General features: G+C 38.9%; 1 protein-coding gene across 1 annotated transcript in view; it reads right to left on the reverse strand.

Annotated features, from left to right (window-relative positions):
* Window positions 1–4,872, reverse strand: part of gcgra (glucagon receptor a) — a 43,481-nt gene extending 38,609 nt beyond the window's left edge. The window contains exon 1 of the mRNA XM_020640850.3: window positions 4,533–4,872. The gene's annotated coding sequence lies outside the window, so the exon portion shown is untranslated. The remainder of the gene's footprint in view (window positions 1–4,532) is intronic.
* Between the last annotated feature and the right edge of the window lie 1,128 nt (window positions 4,873–6,000).

A 6,000-nucleotide genomic window follows, 5' to 3' on the forward strand; every position in this document is an offset into this window, starting at 1 on the left:
ATGCATCTAACAACCGCAGGAAAACAGAGAAGATGTATTTCACACGTGTACTGACAATCAATTGATCTCTGTACCTACTCACATACACACACACAACAGACACACACATAAACACACACAATCAGCATCACTAATAATAACAAGCTAACTAGCAGCTTAATCATAACAAATAAGAGGAAACATCAAACAGGCACGCCTGCTGTCGCCATGGTGCTTTCAGACGCTGCCTGTCAGTTTGTGCAGCCACAATCAGGGACAAAAAAGCCCTGGACTTAGGGAATTGGGTCATTGCTTTGCTCTCATTGAGCGTGTGCAGTCGTATGACCAATATTTGAAAAATGCCAGAAATTCACCTGACCATTTGGCAGCAGCTGATTGGGCCTAAATTGGCCGTCATGCACTTAACGACTAACATGCGAAAATTGGCTTGAATTCAAAATGAGTGATGTACACTCGGCTTTAGTTGCATTCAGGGAAACAAGGTGTGGGTTAAATTATAAGTCTCAACCTGGTGAACGTCTTGTATTATTTGACCAATCCATCAACCCCTATCGCAACCACAAACATCTTTTCGGTCTCCCTTTCTACCTGACTTCTTGTCAGATCTGCTGCATGTCGAGAGCAGCTCTTAGTGTTTAATATTGTTTGGAAAGGGGTTTACATTGGACATACTTGACAGCTTGGTTAAGCTCAAGGAGACCCTATTTTAAATGCATAAGATACCAAAGGGGTGTGGCAAAGCGCCTGTATTTGAAAACCTGAATGAGAATGTGACATCCATCTCTTTTTTGATGTATTGCTCATTGAAAGTCTCGCCATATTTCTCCAGCAGCCATACTGACAGAAAGCTAAATGTTTACAGACATATGGGGTTGCAGTAGCTCAGTCTGCAGGGACTTGGATTGGAAACCGGAGGGAGTCTGGAGATTGGTCTGGTAGCTAGGGCCAGGCATAGACCCCGCCAGGATCCAGTGTATGCATGTGTGTGTGTTTCAGCCTATTTGTGTGTAGCATGTCTCAATAACTAATAATTAATAAAGTCTATATCTTCTTCTTATTATTATTATTCTGGCAGCTTGATTATCCAAAACTTGACTCATTACGTTGTAGATCAAAGATGTAAAGGAAAAGCAAATGTTGTGAAGAAGGAGAGCCATAAAGTGCTTTGCAGCCAGCGCTGTGATTTAAGACTGTTTAGTTTGGAAGCACGGCTGAGTGAGGCTTCAAAAGGCATCACCATCTTCTTATTATGTCTAATACTTTGGACTTTTGAAAGATACTGGGAAAAAGCAAACGTTGTTCATTTCGTATTTGGCAGTATAGGTAAATTGAGGTTAAACTGACTGCATTAAAGTTCTGACCCCTGAAAGCACTTAACGTTACATGTCACAGTCACCTTTTCAAATCCACTATATAGATGGCAGAGGCTGCAGCAAAGTGCCAAACAGCCCATCAGCACTGATCTTTTCTCACTTTCACAAACATTTATACATCAATGACTTTGCCTTCAAGAGCAATTTTGGGGTTCAGCGCCTTGTCCAAGGGCATTTCAGCATGTTGTCTGCAGGAGCTGGGATCTTACTTCTCTTATCAATCGAACAGTTAAAAGATGACCCGCTTTACTTTTGAGCCACATCTGCCCTATAGGGAGTGTATTGAGACAGAGAATGAGTCTCTTTTCAATTTGTCATACATTATTATTTCCTGTGCAGTTACATAAATATTTCCATCCAAACTGTAATGTTTCCTGAATCTGGAATCATGCATTTCTGTTAAACCTGATGTACACAATAAGCTAGTTGCACAAGTTTAACCCTGTTACATAAGTGTGGCATGGTGAGTCAAGAGGTCAAGGTCTAACAGTCCAAAAACATAGTTGGGTAACATCTCAAGGTTCCCCTCTCCAAAACAATTATTGAAAAAAAGGATTGCTTATTTAGTTGCAATGGTTTATTTTCTCACAACAGGAAAAAAAAATCAATATCATGGTTGGGTCTGTTTCACTTGATGCCACATCACTGCCTTTAAAGATGATTCAGTTGTCTTGATGATTGAACAATAACGTCCTGTATCCAATGCTGTTCTTTCAATTTTTAAAATGAATTTAAAGCCCAAGCCCTGGAAAAAGACTTGAGGGCTAACTGGAGAACTAAATGGTGCGTAAAGACTGTCGAGACTGCTCCTTGCCCTGTCAGTATGTAACATTCAGTATTTACTACAAGGGAACTGTAACAGCCTGGTATTACTCAACTCAGACTTACTGTTCATATAACTACTATATATGCACGTGAATATCCTGCTTTGGGCGGGCTTAACCTGACAAAGCACAAATCCACAACTCAGCATTAACTCTCACAAGTGGTTTATACTGTGATTATAGATTTAAAGAAGGGAATTTAAAGAACAGCTGTTGAGGTGCTTTATGTGTATTTACAGACCCACCACAGCCCGAGTTCCTGTCCACATAAACACACTAACACCTTACAGACAAATTGTGGTTACATCATAATATAGGATACCAACACTGCTTTGCTCAGGATACAGCAGTGCACAGATAGGAGAGCATTTTGAGTATACATGCATTTTTCCTCAAATGTACTTTGAATTGAAAAGAAATCCCTCTCCAAAGCTGATAAAGCTGTAAAACTGTGGAAAAGCCCTTCTTTGACAGACCTCGGAAAGCTTGAGCCGAACGGTCTCATATGGCGTACAGCTCTGACGTACTCTGGAGGGGGAAAAAAAAGATCAGAAAGTAGTCTCTGCTGTCAGTTGTAGCCCCACGAGCTCCGTCTGAGCCATTTAGCCTGGTAGCAACATACAATATGCTGCATGCACATGAGGAGGGTCAAATATTCATATAACCTTTTTAAAAATGCAACAACAAAGCCTATATTATCTTTTTGTTGTTTCATCCGCAGACATAAAGGGAAATTTTGACCTGAAATGTTCACCCTGCTGATTTTAAGAGCACTTAAATGCATAAGATTGCTTTATGCATCACAACATTGCATTCATGTCTATTTTGTATGCATTGAAGCACCTGAGCCATACCCTAATGCTGGTAAATTACCATCCAAGACGCAGCATACAACGAGGCATCACTCATTCAAGTGGTGTGCACCTGTAGGCACAACAAGGCGGATGCATCTGCTTCATGAAAAAGCCATCATCTCTTATGTCACCAGCAGATGTGTTGCAGTTGTAATGAATATGTTTGTTTAGTTATGTGAGAAGTGTTTACCTAGAAATAAGAACATTTATTAGCCCAATAATCAAGTAAAAGATGCAGCACAAGGGGCCAAAGACACCACATGTTGTTCTCTTGTAACGTGATGCTGCCCAAGTGGGTCTAATTAGGATCAAAATCAGTGTGTTTGTGTTCACTGTTAATGTGTACACAGAGAATCGCTTGTGTCTTAATTCCTTACAGTGGGCAACACAGGATGCTCACAGTCCATCTGTTGTCCTTTGATAGCATAATGAAGTGACTACATTAACATGTTACGCATGTCTTGATTAATAATTGTTTGAAGGTTTGAACGTGTACACAGCCTGGTCTCAGGTGTGTAAAGCTTTACTGTTCAGTAACAGAAATGCTTCCTTTGCAGGGAGGATTGAATAACTCAGTTAGTTAATAAGATAATGTTTGTTCCAGAAACCTCAATTCATTTACAGATGTTGACTTTTGTTTCTGTTCGGAGCATGGATTTTATTCTAAGCTCGGACAGGTTTTCGGTTTGGCTGACTGAACCCCTGAGAGTAGGCTACACTACAGGTGGATACAAAACATTTTACAGAACCAACATCACTACTAAATTAATCTCTTAAAATATTTAATCAGATTTGTTGCATTTGCTGAACATACTGCAAGTTTTGCTTTATTACCACAATGCAGCCTGATTTATGTTTATTGATTTATTTATTTACTCCTAATAAAGAACTATTTTAAGATGTCGTCAATTCGCTTATAAACAGCCAGACTTGTGTCTGCACTTGTCTGGTTAATATTTCCCTTTTGCAACAACATCCAATCTCGTTATTTAACTGATTTCAGAAACATTGTTGTGAGTGGGTCACATTTACCTTGACATCCACTTAGAAATAAACACACTTGTGGTTTTGTTAGACTGGGCAGCAGTCCAAGTGCAGATAAAGGATGGTGAAGGTAACACTATATTTAAACAGGAGCGATAAGAGATAGTAACTAGCCTACATTTGTCGGAATTCAGAAAAAACGATTCTATATATATTACAAGCCTATAAGCTAGTTACATTATCGTAAAAAGCTCTGAAAAAAAGTGAAATCAGAAGCCATAGATAGGCTATTTAAAAAAAGAAAAAAAAGAAAAGAAATGAAAGTATCAATTTGATAGAAAAATGTGTTGTTATCTTTTGAAAATAACTTCAGTAGGCTATGTGTTTTATTTTGTTTCGTTTACTTTCCCGATTAAAAATCATGACATTTCAGTTCAAGTGATAGCTTCTTGTGGACATTTCAAACCCACTGAATTAAATCTACAAACTCAATTTACCGGTGACAGCCCGGGATTCCGCTTGCTTCTCCAATCCGTCCTCCACTTCTGCTCATCTTCTGAGCAGCATCTGGTAGATTATATTTCCTCTCAGTTCAAGTGGCTCCGTGTGTAATCCAACTTTCACAATGAAATAACCACCAGCTTTGGCTCCGGAAACAAGTCCCTCTATTCTCTCAGCCACGACTTAAGAAGTCGATGATTTCTGATTTCAATTTAAAGGTAAAAGGAAAGACGAAATAACATGTAGGTTGTACAGAAGGTTTCTGATCTGTCGTAGTAGTTGGCTGACTGAGCGCGAGACGCACCGCTGCTAACTTGCGCTCCTTGTACCCGTGTGACGTAATAGACAGAGGGGTATCCAGCCCATACAGGGAGCGTGGGTGTGAGTGTGTGTGTGTGACTGTGTTTGTGTGTGCGAGCATAATTTTGCTTGCAGGATTTTCTCTGTTACGGTTTGTTTTATGAATAAAACCAAACTGCTGACTGTATTTTTGATATCACTTGTGTGTCTCTGCTTTTGTTGCTACTACAACCTAATTAGCATAATCTATTAATGTGATGCTGATTACTTAAAATACAAGTTTGACATTGAAAATACAGCCTATGCTTATTTTTTGCTTGTCTATTGATGAGAAAGTTTGTACTGAACATGAATAATCTAGCTTTCCACAAGCAGTCATCTTACTTAGCCTAAAGCATATTATTTAACCAAGGGGAACCAAATCTGCCTAGATACCAGCACCTTCAGGTTTACAAATTATTAACATCTTCTACTCTGTACAAAAAGCAATTTGAAGTTCGAAACTAGCTTAAGCTAGTAAGATATAGCTGAAGATATATTGGTAGATTGATTATTTTCAAACTCTTGGGCAAGAACAAGCTGTTTTCCCATTTCTACTTTGCAGTAAATTGGTCCAATTACAGTGTATAGCATACAGACAAAGTAGTAGACATTTCTCTTCCAATCCGACTCTCTGCAACATGGTAAGTTCATTCAGAAAAAAAGTCAAACTACTTCCTTGATAGTCCATTATTTGAACAGTTGGAATTTGCCTTTGTGTTTATATGTTATCGTGTGACTTGACTTTGCGCTGCCCCTTCAGGACATCTCACATTGATGAGCTCTCAGTTGACATTTCACAAAGCTGTTTTGTGATTTTCTCCTGGATGAGGCCATTTCATATTCTGTAATGAGCAGAACTAATGCATTTATTGAAGGGATTTGATGCAGCGATAGTTCTTTCCAGAAAATGAGAGTTGACTTTGGTACTGAAATGCCAGCTGTAAATGAAAAAGAATTCAGATGCAAATGTAATATATGTTGTAAGGAGAACACTGATCATATGAGACATGTGGACTGTGTTATGGCATTAAGTCAGATGGATGTGTTCTCAAAAGATTAGACTGAGTGAGAGCTACTAAAAATGCATGAAATGATGTCAGAGTTTCCTGAATTAATGGGGAA

This window comes from Labrus bergylta, chromosome 16, assembly GCF_963930695.1.
Source record: "Labrus bergylta chromosome 16, fLabBer1.1, whole genome shotgun sequence".
NCBI lineage: Eukaryota > Metazoa > Chordata > Actinopteri > Labriformes > Labridae > Labrus > Labrus bergylta.